Consider the following 18,074-nt stretch of genomic DNA (forward strand, 5'->3'; position numbering starts at 1 on the left):
AAGCAATAAAATGCGATTCTTTTGACGTAACTATTGGTATCAAAATTCCGTATTTTAGAGTTTCTGCTACTATTGAGCCGGGTCGCTCCTTACTACAGTTCGTTACCACGAACTTTTTGTTAATGAAAGAAAGGTTGAGATGGCTAGGGCACGTTCTGCGGAATAAGGATGGCAGATTGCCGAAAATTGTCGTATTTGCCTAAACGGAAAGCAGGTCGTCCTCGTCTGGCGTGTGAGGATGTTATAAAGAAAGATTTAAATTAAATGGGAACTTCCTGAGAGGGTGTAAAGAAGGAGACTTTGAATAGATTGGGATGGAGGAGGAGTGTGTGTAGCTGTGTTGGCTTCAGGCAGCTTGGTGCTGTGGTGAGTTTTTGGTAGTATTAGTACTAACTCACTATTACTTATTTTATTGCTTACTAACTCTTAAGCATTGTTTACTTAACTGTGTACAGTTTCCGCCTTTGCATCTGGAACTAATCAGAAAACATTTTTATATTTTCCCTTATTTCAATTGAAGTCACCGACCATTCTTTTCTCTTTTACTTACTAACATGCCCCTAATCAAGGCATAGAACCGCTGTCGGTCATTATCGGCGGCTTACAACTTCTTTTTATGGCACTTGGCAGTAACCAAGTGACAGAATAAGTTTATATAATCTATCAAAAATTCCCTTTTTTTCAAATGAAAGTAAAGAGGGACATATAAAATTGAAAGGGACATGAATTATTGTGTGTGGATAAGGAGAGCTTCCACCGCAGTGCTAATTTCTCTGATTTGCTCCCTTATCAGTAAAATACACTGTCATTTCGTCGCAATAAAATATCTGAGATTTTCATCATTTTGCATACAGCAAAATAGGATCTTGAATAATTTACGAGTATAGTTTCTTTTGGAGATTTAACATTAAAATATGTATATTTGTACTAAAGTATGTGACAGCAGTTGGTAAACAAGAATATTGCCTCTATGGTGTTTTTCTCTCTCTTTTTATGGCACTTGGTATTAACCAAGTGACATATAGCAATCGCAAATTCTGTCCGTCTGTCGGTGTGTCGCTCTGTCGGTCTCGGTTTCGCTACTTTAGGCACTTCCAGGTAAGCTAGGACGATGAAATTTGGCCGGCGTATCAGGGACCGGACCAGATTAAATCAGAAAATTAGAAAAAATTAGGTATTTTTAACTTACGAAGGAGTGATCGGACCTTACTGAAATTTGATATTTAGAAGGATATCGTGTCTGAGAATTCTTATCTTAAATCCCGACCGGATCCAGTGAAGGGGAAGTTGGGTAGGGGTGGAACCTAAAATCTTTGAAAAAGCCTTAGAGTGGAGGGATTGGGATGAAAACTGGTGGGAAAAATAAGCACAAGTCCTAGATACGGGATTGACATAACCGGAACGGATCTGTTCACTTCGGGGGATTGGGGGAAGGGTTGATTCTAAAAAAAAGAAAAAATGAGGTATTTTTAACTTACGAAAGAGTGATCGTATCTTAATGAAATTTCATATTTAGAAGGACCTCGAAATTCAGATCTTTTATTTAAATTTCGACCACATTTATTTATTTATTTACTACATTTATTTGAACTATATGTTTGAAATCAGCATAAAAAGCCAATTCTTTTGATATATATAAAAAAAAAAAAGTTTTTTAAGCTGAAAGTAAGGAGCGATATTAAAACTTAAAACGAACAGAAATTACTCCGTATATGAAAGGGGCTGTTCCCTCCTCAACGCCTTGCTCTTTATGCTAGTTTGACTCTTTCTCTCAACTCTACTTTTTAAAACAGTAAAAACCTTTAGTGTAAAGAGCGGGACGTTGAGGAGGGGACAGCCCGTTTCATATACGGAGTAATTTCTGTTCGTTTTAAGTTTTAATATCGCTCCTTACTTTCAGTTAAAAAAAAGTTTTTTTAAATTTAATTTCTGAACGTTTTGAATTAATGCATGTTTTGATTTTGGTTCTCCGCACTTGAATAATTACAACGAAATTTGCATATTAATTTATTTTTATGGCTAAATGGCTTTCTCATAGTTTTGATCGGACGCTTTTGAGAAAAAAGGAGCGAGGGAGTAGGCCTAGTTACCCTCCAATTTTTTGGTTATTTAATAGGCAACTAAAGCTTTTAATTTTTAAGAAAGTTTTTAATAGTAAAAATATACGTAACTTACGAATTAACTTACGTAACGAACTTCTATAATCGTATGTTTTTATCACGTATATGAGGGGTTCCCCTCTCGTCAATACCTCGCTCTTTAAAGTAAAGCTTAAATTTCCAATTTTCCGTCACAGTAGCAAAAGCTATGTTGCTGCTACGAAGCAGACCTTCGAAGTCTTCCATCTTGTTAAAGAGGGATTGACAGTTAGCCAAGAGAAAATTCGGCAGGGTGCACATGGAGCACATGGGGTTTGGTCAAATCTCTTCAGACTGGGTATTTTAGATGTTCTGGATATCTTGATTTTCACCTGGTTTCGCTCAAACGCTTGTTTTGGCGAATCACAATTGTCACGGTTTGTCGTTAGTACCGAAATAGCACACCCTGTACGTCTTCTCCTTTCATTTTTCCCTGCCCGGCATCCACGTTTCCTTCGTGTCGGTTTGTTTCCACTGGTAGACGATATGCCATCTGTGACTTCTCGCAGTAAGTGAAATGCACTTAGTTTAGTCAAGATAGATGGCGCCAAAACGGTGGAAAGGAAACAACTTTATTAGGTCAGTTTTTGGCACAGCAACGGCTTCAAAAGGAGTGATTCTAGTACTCAAAAATAAAGCGGAAAAACCTGCATAAGTCAATATCATTTTCACCATGAAGAAACAACTTTCGCCCACAAATATAAAGCTAAACCGTGGTAAGATGTTTTGCTATGCGGACGGTGCAAGTGACATCTACTATTAATGAAGAAAATATATGTTCTAATGTGTAACTGAGTGACCTCTTTGTAGTTTTCCACAAACGATTTTTGTGGGAGAGGGGATGCAAGTTACAAACTTCGACCAGTGTTTACATATAATTATGGTTATTGGGAAATGTACAGACGTTTTCAGGGGATTTTTTTTTGGTTTTGGGGGTGGGTTTGAGGGGAGGGGGATATGTGGAAGGATCTTTCCTTGGAGAAATATGTCATGGGGGAACAGAAATTCAATGAAAAGGGCGCAGGATTTTCTAAAATTACTATAAAAAAACAATGAAAAAATAGACATGGAAAAGTTTTTTCAATTGAAAGGAAGGAGTAGCATTGAAACTTAAAACGAACAGAGATTATTACGCATATGAGGGGTTCTAAAAATACTTTAGCATGAAGAGCGAGGTATTTAGGAGGAGATAAATACCTCGCTCTTTATGCTATAGTATTTTTAGTAGTTTCAACTATTTATTCTACGGCTTTTCTGATTCAGGGGTCATTCTTAAAGAATTGGGACAAAACTTACGATTTAGTGTAAAGAGCGAGGTATTAACGAGGGTACAAATCTCCTCATATACATAATAAAAATTTAAGAATATAAAAGTTTGTTACGTAAGTTAATTTTTAAGTCACCTATATTTTTTACTAATAAAAAAATTCGTTAAAAATTAAAATTTATAATTGCCTTTTTATGTAACCGAAAAATTGCATGTCAACTAGGCCTCCTTCCCCATCATTTATTTCTCAAAATCGTCTGATCAAAACTTAGAGAAAGCCATTTAGCCAAAAAAGGAATTAATATGCAAATTTCATTTAATAATTTATGTGTGGAGAGCCAAAATCAAACATGCATTAATTCAAAACGTTCAGAAATTACATAAAAAAACTTTTTTTTTTTTTAACTGAAAGTAAGGAGCGGCAATAAAACTTAAAACGAACAGAAATTACTAAATTACTAAAAAAATTTGGTCACCCCTCTCACGGTCATTTTTCTTCAAAGTCAACGGATCAAAATTTTGAGATAGCCATTTTGTTCCGCATAGTCAAAAACCATCACAACTATGTCTTTGGGAATGAATTATTCCCCCACAGTCCCTGGGGGAGGGGATGCAAGTTACAAACTTCGACCAGTGTTTATATATAATTATGGTTATTGGGAAATGTACAGACGTTTTCAGGGGATTTTTTTTTGTTTCGGGGGTGGGTTTGAGGGGAGGGGGATATGTGGAAGGATCTCTCCTTGGAGAAATATGTCATGGGGGAACAGAAATTCAATGAAAAGGGCGCAGGATTTTCCAAAATTACTATAAAAAAAACAATGAAAAAATAAACATGGAAAAGTTTTTCAATTGAAAGGAAGGAGTAGCATTGAAACTTTAAAACGAACTGAGATTATTACGCATATGAGGGGTTCTAAAAACACTTTAGCATAAAGAGCGAGGTATTTAGGAGGAGATAAATACCTCACTCTTTATGCTATAGTATTTTTAGAAGTTTCAACTATTTATTCTACGGCCTTTCTGATTCAGGGGTCATTCTTAAAGAATTGGGACAAAACTTACGATTTAGTGCAAAGAGCGAGGTATTAACGAGGGTACAAATCCCCTCATATACATAATAAAAATTTAAGAATATAAAAGTTTGTTACGTAAGTTAATTTTTAAGTCACGTATATTTTTACTAATAAAAAAAAATCGTTAAAAATTACTTTTTAAGTAACCGAAAAATTGCATGTCAACTAGGCCTCCTTCCCCATCCCTTATTTCTCAAAATCGTCTGATCAAAACTTAGAGAAAGCCATTTAGCCAAAAAAGGAATTAATATGCAAATTTAATTTAATAATTTATGTGTGGAGAGCCAAAATCAAACATGCATTAATTCAAAAACGTTCAGAAATTACATAAAAAAAACTAGTTTGTTTTTAACTGAAAGTAAGGAGCGGCAATAAAGCTTAAAACGAACAGAAATTACTCCGTATATGAAATGGGATGTCCCCTCCGCAATCCCTCGCTCTTTACGCTAAAGTTTGACTCTTTGCCACCATTCTATTTTTTAAAACAATTGAAAGCTTCAGCTTAATTAGCGAGGGATTGCGGAGGGGACAACCCATTTCATATACGGAGTAATTTCTGTTCGTTTTAAGTTTTAATGTCGCTCCTTACTGTCAGTTAAAAAAACTAGTTTTTATGGCACTTGGTATTAACCAAGTGACATATAGCAATCGCCAATTCTTTTGGTCTGTCGGTCTGTCTGTCGGTCCCGGTTTTGCTACTTTAGGCACTTCCAGGTAAGCTAGGACGATGAAATTTGGCAAGCGTATCAGGGACCGGTTCAGATTAAATTGGAAATAGTCGTTTTCCCGATTTGACCATCTGGGGGGAGTGGGGGGCCAGTTAATTCGCAAAAAACAGAAAAAATGAAGTATTTTTAACTTATGAGTGGGTGATTGGATCTTAATGAAATTTGATGTTTGGGATGATATTGTGTCTCAGAGCTCTTATTTTGAATCCCGACCGGATCTGATGACATTGGCTGGAGTTGGAGGGGGGAAACCCCTCCACTCTCTTTACTGCTTCTACTATGAAGAACTCACCGTAGCACCAAGCCACTGGAGTCCAACACAGCTACGCACGCTCCTCTATCCCAATTTATTCAGAGCCTCCCTCTTTACACCCTCCCAGGAAGTTTCTATTCCCTTTAAATCTTTCTTTATGACATCCTCCCACCTCAACTGCGGACAGCCTGTTTTCTGTTTAGCCCTAGACAGTTGACTGAAAAGGACATTTTTTGGTAATCTGTCATCCTTTATCCGCATATTGTGCCCCAGCTATATCTACCTTTCTCTCATTACAGCCCTACAAAGCGGTATTTACCTACGATATTTGCACCACCTACTGTTTGAAATACGGTCTGTCAGAGGGTTTCATTAGTTTATTTATAATGATTTATTTACGTTTTAAGCATGACTTTTTTTCACTACTTCTGCTCCCCTTTGGTTTAAATTAGTTATGTACTTATTTTAAAAAACTTCTTTTGTTGAAACAGCTTCTGTTTTTTAAGTTAAAAGAATTAATTTCTGTAAGTTTTGTTGATATTTTTTTATTGATGAATAAAGGCAAAAAGATGTTGGGGTGCTCTTCATATTCTGGACAAAATTTTGCTAGGAATTCTAAAAATAGCTATATTATAGAACTACAAATGGTTGGGTACGGCTACTAGTATTTTAAAAAATGTGAACAATTTTGGGAATTTTTTTGGGGGGAAGCTGTTCCGTCGTATCTACTGTTACAACCTTTGATATAGACGAATAATGATCAAACACTTCGTTGTAGGAATTTTTTTGTGTGTGTTATATTTTGCTTTAATAGCTTGTTTGTTTACATTTATGCATTTTGAGCTAGTATATTAGCTAATATAGTTCCAATTTGTTGCAAAAAAAAAGAAAGAAAAGGAGATGAAGAATCCCTTACAAGATTTGTTTCCAGTTGCGATTCCCTTGGTTCTGAAACTTTTATTGAGGTGTCTTCACGGCCTGAAATTTTAATGAGATCAAAAAAAGATCACACTAAGAATATAACACACTAATAACACACACTTTCAAACTAAGAATCAATACAACCATTTTTTTTTTAACATTCTTTGTCGCTGATGAGCTCCCTTCGGTCAACAAATCAAAATTTAGTATCTACTTGTCCTTTCCGTCCAATATTCCCTCACAGTTTCAGCTAGGTTGCTTAAGGCGTTAATCTATACCATTAACCGTATATGAACTATTGAAGACGTCTCATTCTGATATCCGGGATGGAGATAGTGTCATTTGATTTAGCTCAACATCACCTTCAATATTTACAGAAAGTTTCAAATATCTTAGCCGTTCCTGCCGCATTGCAGATGAACCATTTTGACACCCTGGATGCATACAGTTCACCGATTTAGTTCAATATCCCCATCGGCATTCCCTTAAGACAGGGTGTTTTTTTATTTAGTTTAACATTTCTCTCAACTTTCGGTGAAAGTTCCCACTTAATACTCTTAAATGTTCCCGAGTTATTGCATATATGCCATATTGACATTCATAATGCACTTATGTCTCCTGAATTAGTTAAATATACCTCTCGATATTCACTCGAAATTTTTACTTAATACTGTTAGTTGTTCCTGAAATATTATAAATGCGCCCTTTTTTTTACCTTTATGTTCACAGTTGCTTTTGACTTTGTTGTACAATGTTTGTTTATTCCCTGAAAGTTTCTACTGTGGTCCATGGAACTTCCTGAGATACTGTCAATATGTCTTTTTGGCAATCTTGATGCACATAGTGCGTTTTGATTTTGATCAGTACCATCTGTACAATTATCTGAAAGTCGCCTTAATACCCTAAGAAGTTGCTGAGATATTTTTGATATGCCCTTTTTTCAACCTGAATGCAGGTAGTATTTTATCGTTGAATTCAATTTGCTCTCTGATCATTCTTTGAAAGTTAAACTTGATATCAAAAGCTGTTCGTGGCATGTTGCGGATACTGTCTTTTGACAATTTGTTCGGGATTTATCTCAACATGCACCGAAGGTTTCAGCTTTATACTTTAAGCAATTCTTGTTATATTATATCAACTTTATGCGATTCTTGTTATATTATAGGTTCATCATTTTGACGAAATGGATGCACATAGTATCTTTCGATTTAGTTTAGAATCCTCCCCCAGCATCCTCTGAAAGCGTCTACTAAATACTCTTAGCCGCTCTTGATATTTTGCAGACGCGCCCTTTCGACTACTTAGGTGTATATAGTATACTTTGATTTTGTTCGACACCATCCCCACCAATGATTGAAGGTTTCAAGTTAATACCCTTAGAAATTACTAAGATATTGCAGATTTGACTACCTGGATACACATATATTCTTATGATTCAGTTCGATTTTCTTCTTAACCTTCTCCTTAAAGTTTAAACTTAAAACCCCTAGCTGCTCAGTTATTGTATACTAGCCATTTTGACAATCATGATATTAGTCTACTTTCATGTTTAATTCCTGGTCTGACATGTTGAGAGCCAAAGTAATTGGACAATATCAACGCGGTAGCTCCCGAAAATGTCTGGGACAGCACTGCAACGCAACTGTGACCATGACTGGGGTCTCATTTGGAACCGGTTTTAGACTGATTGGAAACCAGTAACATCTAGTTTGCCTCGTGGGTTGGACCTCACTTCCTCAAGGCCATGGTCACACAACAGTTGCATGCACAATCAGTTAGCAATGCTAGTCTCAAAACAGTTGCCCCGTGGCTGCTGGGCCCTAGTCGCTCCTGAGCCGTTCTTGATTGCGCAAATGCGTCTTTCTTACGACCTTGTTACACGTAGTACACCTTCCTGACTCTCATACAGTTCACCACCCTTCTCAACATCCCCGAAGACCTCACTTAATTTGATTTCCAAGGATTTCAATAAAAGGGGTGCCAGAATTGATAATAAGTAAAATACGCTTAGCTACATATATATATATATATATATATATATATATATATATATATATATATATATATATATATATATATATATATATATATATATATATATATATATATATTGTATAATATATTAGTTCTTCATCACTTTTTCGATGGTTTTTATCTCCGTGGGGCTCTTAGAAAATGTAAATTTTTTAAATCACACCTTATCTACCCATGTAAGTTTTTGCCCAGAAAATTTCTTTTCCACCAAAAACTAATCCATGCTACCTCCGCCCCTCCTTAGGTAGTGCTCATTTTCACATTTAGCATTTATCTTTTATTGACTAATTCAGTTTTTAGGAACACATTTGTATCTGTGCTTTTCCTATATCACAAAATGTTCCAGGAAAGTCTAAAAGGATTTGTTAATAGCAAGCATAATTATATATGAAGAAAAAAGGTCTTGACCAGACATTGCAACCATCTCGAGGTTTTCGCTCTTGTAATGTATTTAGCCAGTCTTCAAAATTTATCCTTTTATACATTTTTTAGTTCGGAAAAACATATTGTCTATTGTCTGCAAATGATTGACTTTTCTTTTCTTTTCTAGATAATGAAGTAGCTGGGCAGTAAATTTCGGAAAGTAAATTTCTCTGTATAAGCCTGTTCTCTGTTGCATTCGTCTTTTTGTGTATAGACGCTTATATTTACATAAAAAGACAGTGCAGCAGAACTGGTTTCTTATAATTTTAAAGTTTAAATAAAAAAAACAAGGGTTCTAAACCTCAAGTTAAATGGAATCTCAGTAAAATTTGCGTATATTTTTTTACTAAAAAAATAGAACCCTCAAAAAATTTTTAATCAATTTTGCTTCAATTTTTTGCTCATCCTTCTCCTAACGAATTTACTGCTCATTGAAGCTGTGCAATTATGTGGCCTCTGCTCCTGCCAAAGAACCTCTTCCTGACTCAACATACAACAACATTTTTTTATTTTATATTTTAATATAAATTTAATCAATAAAATATTGTCTCTTTGTATTCTTGCAAACTGCTTGTTGTTCTTAGAGCTAGGGATAGTTCATAGGGACGGAGTACAAGATAGAGAAAATTAAAATAAATACATAACTATGTTTATCAAAACAATTTATGAAGAGCACTTACTATATACGAACAACTATTGTATACTTTCAACTTTAAGCATCCCCTTTTAAGAAGGGGATGCCATGAAGGAAAAGTGATATTGTGGTTATGTTTCAAAAACAGTTTCGACAGACCTATTTTGGGCCCGCCATTTTATATTTGCGGATTAATGCTAAACTTAAAAAATGTAGCTAGGACTTTTTTATATATAGAGTGAACCTGATAAAAGTAGGAAAGGGGATCTTGCTTGTCCAAAAACCCCAATGCCAGGGTTTACTGTATCTATAGGCTTACTAATGGCGAAGTAATAATAATCATAAAATGACTAAAATAATTCATTCTTTCAAATATATTGACCATCGGGTAAAGAATAATTTCAATTGAAAATATATTGCGTATTCATTGAAGAGGCAATGCTACTAATTGTTTTGGGGAGTTAAATGAGGGTTCCACAACTCATATTAATGGCCTTTTCCGTTTCTTTTTGTGCTGGATTTCTTCAATCAATTTAGTCTGTTTGGTTTAAGATTGTTAACTTAGAGGATTCGACTTATGCCCGCTCTGATCTCTAAAATTGTGTCTTTTCTTTCGCGAAAATGCATCGTTTTCATGCATTGAATTTTTAAATCAAATAAGAGTGTATACAGTACTTTTGCGTTGACGATAGCTTCTGGTCTATGGATGTGCATCCTAACCCCAAAAAACATTTGGGCGTTTTCATGAGTATCTAGGCTTGTGTGAGAAGCCTAGAGGAAACTTTTAAGAACCTAATAAAATTATTGAAGAAGAATTTTTATCGTCCTTCAAAAGAACTATGCAGTAAGGTCGTGGAAATATGGCATATATTTTATGACATTTTACAAAATGTTGAAGATTAGCAAAAAAATATATAAAACGCCTTTTAAACCGTCGATTGTTAAAAAGACGCTATACTTTTGACTGTGGGGGAGACCTGTACTTAACGCTTTCGGTCTCTAAAACTCATGAAAATTTGGTTATAATAGATTTTGAGTTGATTGTAAATCGGAAGTAACTCTAGAACAAAAGAGGTCATAGCATTAAGTGTTAATTATTTATAGCATAAGTGCAACAGCATTTTTCATAAGCTTGCTCTTTGGGAAACAAGTTCTTTCTGCTGTTGTAATTGAAAATACCCTTTATAACAATTTTTTGGTCGATTCGAGATATAAGGCTCAACCCCTTTTCATAGATTGTTGGCAACAGTAGTATTTTTTTAGTAATGACTTTAGTGCAATCAGGCTTTCTAAACATAGGAATTGACTATCCCTTGTGAGGTGTTTCTTTACCTACCGTAACGGTGATACTAGTATATAACTAGTAAGAATGGTGGGTACTCAGAAGAATATCTATTGACACCCTGTTATATCTCTAGAAGCCGTATTATTAATCTTTTGGAGGAGTATAAACAGCTTTCTATGAGCTCTGCAGAACACGGGCATTCATTTTTGGGAACAAGCTTTGTGTAAAATTTGCAGAGAAGTATAATTGAGATGGATGGCATTGTGTCCATAGAAGGTATAATTTCACCATGCTTTCTTGCCCAGAAGGAACAAACCCATTCGAGAATATCTACTGCGTGAATGGATGGTGAAAATATATTTTTGAGGAGATGGGATTAATCAATTTTCTTTATAGCTTTACCTCCAAAGATGAAACCAGGGTGTTGCACGATCTTTGACTGACTAACTGATTTTTTTGTGTGTTCTCTCTGTCTTTGATTTTTGGAAATTGACCCTCTTGGCAATAGATCACTTTTCTGTCTCCACAAGATATGCCTGTGTGTACCGGGAAACCTAGTTTGTGTCTCCATTTCTAAGGACATTTGTCAATATCAGTAAAAAAGTGTAGAGAATTCTTTACCTCAAAACAGCGTCGATCTGAAAACACTGTCAATTAGTCCAATCTGTTTTAATGTATTGCACCTTGCATACGGTAAAGCCCTGCTTGTCCATAAATGTGGTCATGATAAAAGTTGAAAAAATCAAAAGGAAAGTGTTCTCCACTAATATTTAATATTTGCACCATAATGCATTTTAAATTACATAAGCCGATTTTTTTTCTGTTGACAAGATTATTACCTGCCCTTTAAATAAAAATGGTTAATGGCCTCTTTTGAATTATATTATTGAAAACAGGAAGTTTTGCATAAAAAGCAAAAAGTTCAAACCAAACGAGAACCAAAAAGTAAAATCCAAAAGATTTTGCATAAACTCTTAGTTTGAGCAAAATAATTTTGATAGATCAAGCAGAAATCCATAAGAGAAGGAAACTTAAAATGAAGAAAAATGAAAAGAGTGAATGAAAGCAAGCTTAGAATGAACGTAAGTTGCCGTAAGTAAGGGTGGTGATGTCTAGTGCGGGCTAATCAACAAAAAACTTCAAAAATCCTCAGAAAAACCGGTAATTTAAGGCATTACTTAAAGTTTATTTTAGCTCTTTGGATGCAAGTTTCGAGTAGGGACTATAAGAATGATTGATAAAACCCAGCAGATTAAATACGATTTTACGTTTTATTCTGACACAATCTTCCTATATTAGCTGTCTTACAAAACAAAATTGAGTCTTCGTCAGTATGGATATATACGCTGTCTGTGTCAACTAGAATTTCCCTGTGGACATTGAGATTGGCAAAGCCATTTATCCTACTTTCAGACGTCACGTTTCTTAGGTATGTCTTGATTCTCCGAAGTGTAAAAGGAGCGCTCTGTTGTGCTGGTCGATACAGGTATAGTGATTAAAATATTAAGTAAGATATGGATGTTCGGAGAGATTGCTTTGCCACAAATATTTAGAAAATCAGTTGCATTGACATGGTGTGCCTTGTTCCGTTAGAGAAATTTTTGCCAAATTTTTCTTTCCGCCATCAAACGTTTAAGGTGTTGTTTTCCAAATCTTCTTCATAAATTTCGATCAACTTCAAAAATGGCTCTTTCATCTCTTTACTTTCTTCACTATTCTGTGGATAAGTGTGAAGCAAACAGTGAAACCCTTTTAAAATATTCTTGTGCTTTAAGAGACGTTCTTCTATAAAGTTTTATACTTTCAATCCAGAAGATGAATAAGTTAATTCTTTAAAATTGTTCTGTGCTTTCGGCTGAGACATTTCTTCTGTGTATCTGCCTGTCTACAATCCTTGTAACACTAATTGTAGTTCCATTCTTTTTGGCCAAATTTCCATTCAATTTGGCCAAAGAAAATAAAATCAGTGAAAAATAGAATGTTAAACTTTATTTTGCCGTGGGGGGAGGGAAGGTGTCAGCACGCCATAAGTTGAACACCTTACGAATCGTGCATGTTGTTTCAATATCTCTGGCGGGGTGTCCATATTGCTGATGGACGGGTTCTCTTTGGTAACAAACGTAGTGAGAGCCAATTCAAGTTTTGTTCCACTTCCTTTTTGTAGCTCTTTAATGTTAACAATGCTTGATATAGCAACAGGGCCCTTGACTGATACCTAGTGCTTTGCTCAATCTTTGACAAATTTTTTAAGGCCTACTACCGCTCTATCTTGATAGGTCCATAGAACTTGCTTGCTTGCTTTTTTTTTTTTTTTTTTTTTTTTTTTTTTTTTTTTTTTTTTTTTTTTTTTTTTTTACTGAACTAAGTATTTATAGTATACATTACAATATAATACTCTTCTGATCTTGTCAAGTGCCTGACAAAAGGTTCTTTAGAAGGGCAGTCCAGTAGACGTGAAACAAATATACCCTCATTCAAAATTTGATTCAATCCAAATTCCAATTTTCAACCCATCAACTAACAGTGGTCCCCCAATTACCTAAAAAAAAATTCACATAATACCAATCTATTAGCTTTATACAAGTTCATAATTTTTCCTTTTTCCATTTCAAACACCATAATTAGTTAAGGCCTTTTCATTGTAGTTGCCCTGAAAAATTAAAAAAGTACACCAGCTTTGCCTGAAAAACTTTATTAAAGACACGGCTGAATGTGAAAATTGCCTTTGCTTTTGAAATTTATTCGGCTTTTCAACTGGCTGCAAACTACCACGTTTTCTTATATTTTCTCATGCTGTCGATAAATAAGTTTCTTAAATTGAAATTGCTGGAACTCAAATAAGGAGAAATAATATGTAAAAATATCGTACAGATATGTAAGTTTCTGAGCCGTCTCTATTTGACAATACGGGAGAATAAGGACACGGAAAAAAAACGAAGCTATCCACAGCAAAAAAGAAAATAATAATTTTGCAAAAAAAAAATCTTATTTGAGCCATGATTTCAATGAGGCTTTTTCAGGAAAAGACTTCGCGCTTCTGATTTTTTTTTTTTTTTCTCTTAGCAACTAAGCGGATTTGAAAATTGTTTCCACTCAACCAATTTTGCCTAAGAAAACTATAATAAAGAAAGGTCAGTACTTGGAATTCTATTTTTTTTTTCTTTTGTTGTCCTGTTGCCTTGCATTGTCTTGCTTTGCCTGCTTGGTCTCCGAACTTATCTAAGAAAACGCTCTAGTATGTTACTTTAAAAATCTAACCCAAAATACTACTCGAACCTTATTAGAAACTATATAGGATTAATCAAAATATAGCTCATGCTTTGTATACAAAAATATTTTGTTGCTAAACTCCAATTCAGCTCAGGTTCGTTTTGATGGAAATTGGCATTAGGGCATTGTCAATAGTCCTTATCGAATTTACTTGTTATGGCACTTGGTATTAACCAAGTGACATATAGCTATCGCCAATTCTGTCGGTCCCGGTTTTGCTACTTTAGGCACTTCCAGGTAAGCTAGGACGATGAAATTTGGCAAGCGTATCAGGGACCGAACCATATTAAATTAGAAATAGTCGTTTTCCCAATTTGACCATCTGGGGGGTGGGGAGTGGGGGGCCGGTTAATTCGCAAAAAATAGAAAAAATGAAGTATTTTTAACTTATGAGCGGGTGATTGGATCTTAATGAAATTTGATGTTTGGAATGATATTGTGTCTTAGAGCTCTTATTTTAAATCCCGACCGGATCTGATGACGTTGGGGGGAGTTGGAGGGGGAAACCTAAAGTCCCGGTTTTGCTACTTTAGGCACTTCCAGGTAAGCTAGGACGATGAAATTTGGCAAGCGTATCAGGGACCAGACCAGATTAAATTAGAAATAGTCGTTTTCCCGATTTGACCATCTGGGGGGGGGGAGTGGGGGGCCGGTTAATTCGGAAAAATTAGAAAAAATGAAGTATTTTTAACTTATGAGCGGGTGATTGGATCTTAATGAAATTTGATGTTTGTAATGATATTGTGTCTCAGAGCTCTTATTTGAAATCCCGCCCGGATCTGATGACATTGGGGGGAGTTGGAGGGGAGAAACCTAAAATCTTGGAAAACACTTAGAGTTGAGGGACCGGGATGAAACTTGATGGGAAAAATAAGCGCAAGTCCCAGATACATGATTGACATAATCGGAACTGATTTGTTCTCTTAGGGGTAGTTGGGGGGGGGGGGAGTAATTCTTAAAAATTAGAAAAAATGAGGTATTTTCAACTTACGAACGGGTGATCGGATCTCGATAAAATTTGATGTTTAGAAGGATATCGTGTATTAGAGCTCTTATTTTAAATCCCAACCGGATCTGGTGACGGGGGCGGGGAGTTGAAAGGGGGAAACCTAAAACTTAGAAAACACTTAGAGTGGAGGGATCGGGATGAAACATAGTGGGAAAAATAAACACAAGTCCTAGATAGATGATTGACATAAATGGAACGGATCCGCTCTCTTTGGGGTAGTTGGGGGGGGGGGGTATTTCTGAAAAATTGAAACAAATTAGGCATTTTTAACTTACGAACGGGTGATCGGATCTCAATGAAATTTGATATTTAGAAGGATATCGTGGTTCAGAGCTCTTATTTTAAACCCAACCGGATCTGGTGACATTGGAGGGGGGGAGTTGGGGGGGGGGGGAACCTAAAACTTGGAAAACACTTAGAGTGGAGGGATCGGGATGAAACTTGGTGAAAAAAAAAACACGAGTCCTAGATACATGATTGACATAACCAGAACGGATCCGCTCTCTTTGGGGTAGTTGGGGGGGGGGGGGGTTAATTCTGAAAAATTAGAAAAAATGAGGTATTTTTAACTTACGAACGGTTGATTGGATCTCCATGAAATTCGCGTCTCAAAGCTCTTATTTTAAATCCTGACCGGATCTGGTGACATTGGGGGAAGTTTGGGGTGGAGAAACCTAAAATGATGGAAAACGCTTAGATTGGAGGGATTGGGATGAAACTTGGTTGGAAAAATAAGCAGAAGTCTTGCATACGTGATTTACATAATTGGAACGGATCCGCTCAATTGGGGGGGGGGGGTAATTCTGAAAAATAAGAAAAAATGACGTATTTTTAACTTACGAAGGAGTGATCGGATCTTCATGAAGTTTCATATTTAGAAGGACCTCGTAACTCAGATATCTTATTTTAAATCTCAACTGGATCAAGCGTAATTGGGGGGGGGGGGGGCCGGAAATATTAGAAAATACTGAAAGCGGTGAGATCAGGATGAAACTGGATGGGAAGAATAGAAACCTGTCTAAGATACTTGACTGACATAACTGGACCGGATCTCCTCTCTTTGGTGGAATTGGGGGGGGGGGGATAATTTTGAAAATTGAGGTATTTGTAACTTACGAAAGGGTGACCAGATCTTAATGAAATTTGATATTTAGAAGGATCTTGTGCTTTAAAGTTCTAATTTCAAATTCCGACCAGATCCTGTGACATTTGGGGGAGTTGGAGGGGGAAACCGGAATTCTTGGAAAACATGAAAATTGGGGTATTTTTATCTTACGAATAGATGATCGGATCGTAAAGAAATTTGATTTTTAGAAGGGATTCATGTCTCAGAGCTCCAATTTCAAATCCCGACCAGATCTTTTGACATTGGGGGGGAGTCGGAGGGGGAAATCTTGGAAAAACGCTTGGAGTGGAGGAATCGGGATGAAGCTTGGTGGATAGAATAAACAAATGTCCTTGATACGTGATTGACAGAATCGTACTGGATTCGCTCTCTTTGGGGGAGTTGGGGGGAGGGGTTCTGTGATTTGACGAGTTCGGTGCTTCTGGACGTGCTAGGGCGATGAAATTTGGTAGGCGTGTCAGGGAGCTGCACAATTTGACTGGATAAAGTCGTTTTCCCAGATTCGACCATCTGCGAGGCAAAAGGGAGAGGAAAAATTAAAAAAAATTAGGTATTTATAACTTACGAGTGGGTGATCGGATCTTAATGAATTTTGATAGTTAGAAGGACCTCTTATTTTCCTTTTTAAATCAATCTATTGATTCATAGAATTTTGTTAGAGCTCATACCATATAATCTCTTGGCTCTTAGCTCTTCTTGCCTCGTCACAAGTGACATATGAGCTCTTAGCTCTTGTTTTTATGTAATTACTACTAAAGAATTTCGGTGGGATGATAAGGAGTATTATTGTTAGTATGAATAGAAATGCTGTGCCACTTTTGATTTTCTACATAATTGAAGCCATCACAACCTCTAAAATAGGATTTTCTTATCGATTAATACATTACATGCATTTGTGTAAATACATTGAAGTACTTAGAAAAATATTACCATTTAAACTCCTGAAAACTAAGCTCAAAGCAGTATTTGCCACCCCAAAAAAAATTCCTGGCGGGGCTGATGATGACCTGCCTTGCCTTTTCCACCTTTGTGCTGATAGATATGGAAATAAAATATTCAAGCTGTATAGAGGAATATTTCTACTCCCCCCCCTACCTCTTAACATTTATCTGAAGCCTCGTGAAGAGTAAGTGGTTTGTCCATTAAAATTGCCCAGGCAACGTGAAGTGTTATGGCAACCTTTGTCCGGCTTCGCCGACTAAAGTGTTGCGAGAGCAACATTTCGGTTTTGTTTCTTCGCTATCGATCAGTAATCACATGATCAAAGGCTATTCCTCAGCGTTGAAAAAAAAACAACAAAATAATATCGAAAGAAGGGACTAAATTGACTTTGCAGTCAGTTGAACTTTATCAGAAATGGGTAGAAACAATAGATGTCCAATAGATGATCCAATAGAAACAATAGATTAGTTTACTCTATGTGGTGTAAACGATTGTCTCAAGGCGATGTGTTTTAAATCAGGTATGTATGCATGCAGGGGGAGAGGGTCTTTGTGAACATGTAACGTCGAAGTACCAAGATGTTAAAAATTCTTATTTTTTACCTATAACAAATAAAAATATATATATAAAAATATATATTACATATGAAAACATACCCCCTCCCAAGGACATCTTTATTGCTCCAAAACGCATATATATAATTTATTGGGTTCTCTTCTGTATTACTATCACCCATTCCGAAACTAACTTTTACAAATATTAATAATAAAAAAATATTCAAAGGCTTAAACTAATTACTAAAAAAATTAATATAAATAAAAAATAAAAAATTTGCAGCCATTGATTGTGCTAAAATTAATACTCTAATAATTACACCCCTCTCTCACAGTCCAAGTTTTCAGCTTCGTCAGTCAACTTTGAACATGCGTCATTGCTGGGTGATGGCTTAAAACCAAGTTAACGATTTA

The 18,074-nt window shown here is 35.8% G+C and overlaps 1 protein-coding gene across 9 annotated transcripts in view; it reads left to right on the top strand.

The window, feature by feature from the left end:
• LOC136029430 (uncharacterized) overlaps positions 1-18,074 on the top strand; it is a 157,134-nt gene that overhangs the window by 76,734 nt on the left and 62,326 nt on the right. For 3 of the 9 annotated variants that reach the window (XR_010618037.1, XR_010618034.1, XR_010618036.1), the window contains one exon: positions 8,968-9,397. The exons of the other annotated variants lie outside the window; for them this stretch is intronic. The gene's annotated coding sequence lies outside the window, so the exon portion shown is untranslated. Of the gene's footprint in view, positions 1-8,967; positions 9,398-18,074 lie in introns of those variants that run through there. 9 annotated transcript variants of the gene reach the window in all.

This window comes from Artemia franciscana, chromosome 7, assembly GCF_032884065.1.
Source record: "Artemia franciscana chromosome 7, ASM3288406v1, whole genome shotgun sequence".
Taxonomy (NCBI): Eukaryota; Metazoa; Arthropoda; class Branchiopoda; order Anostraca; family Artemiidae; genus Artemia; species Artemia franciscana.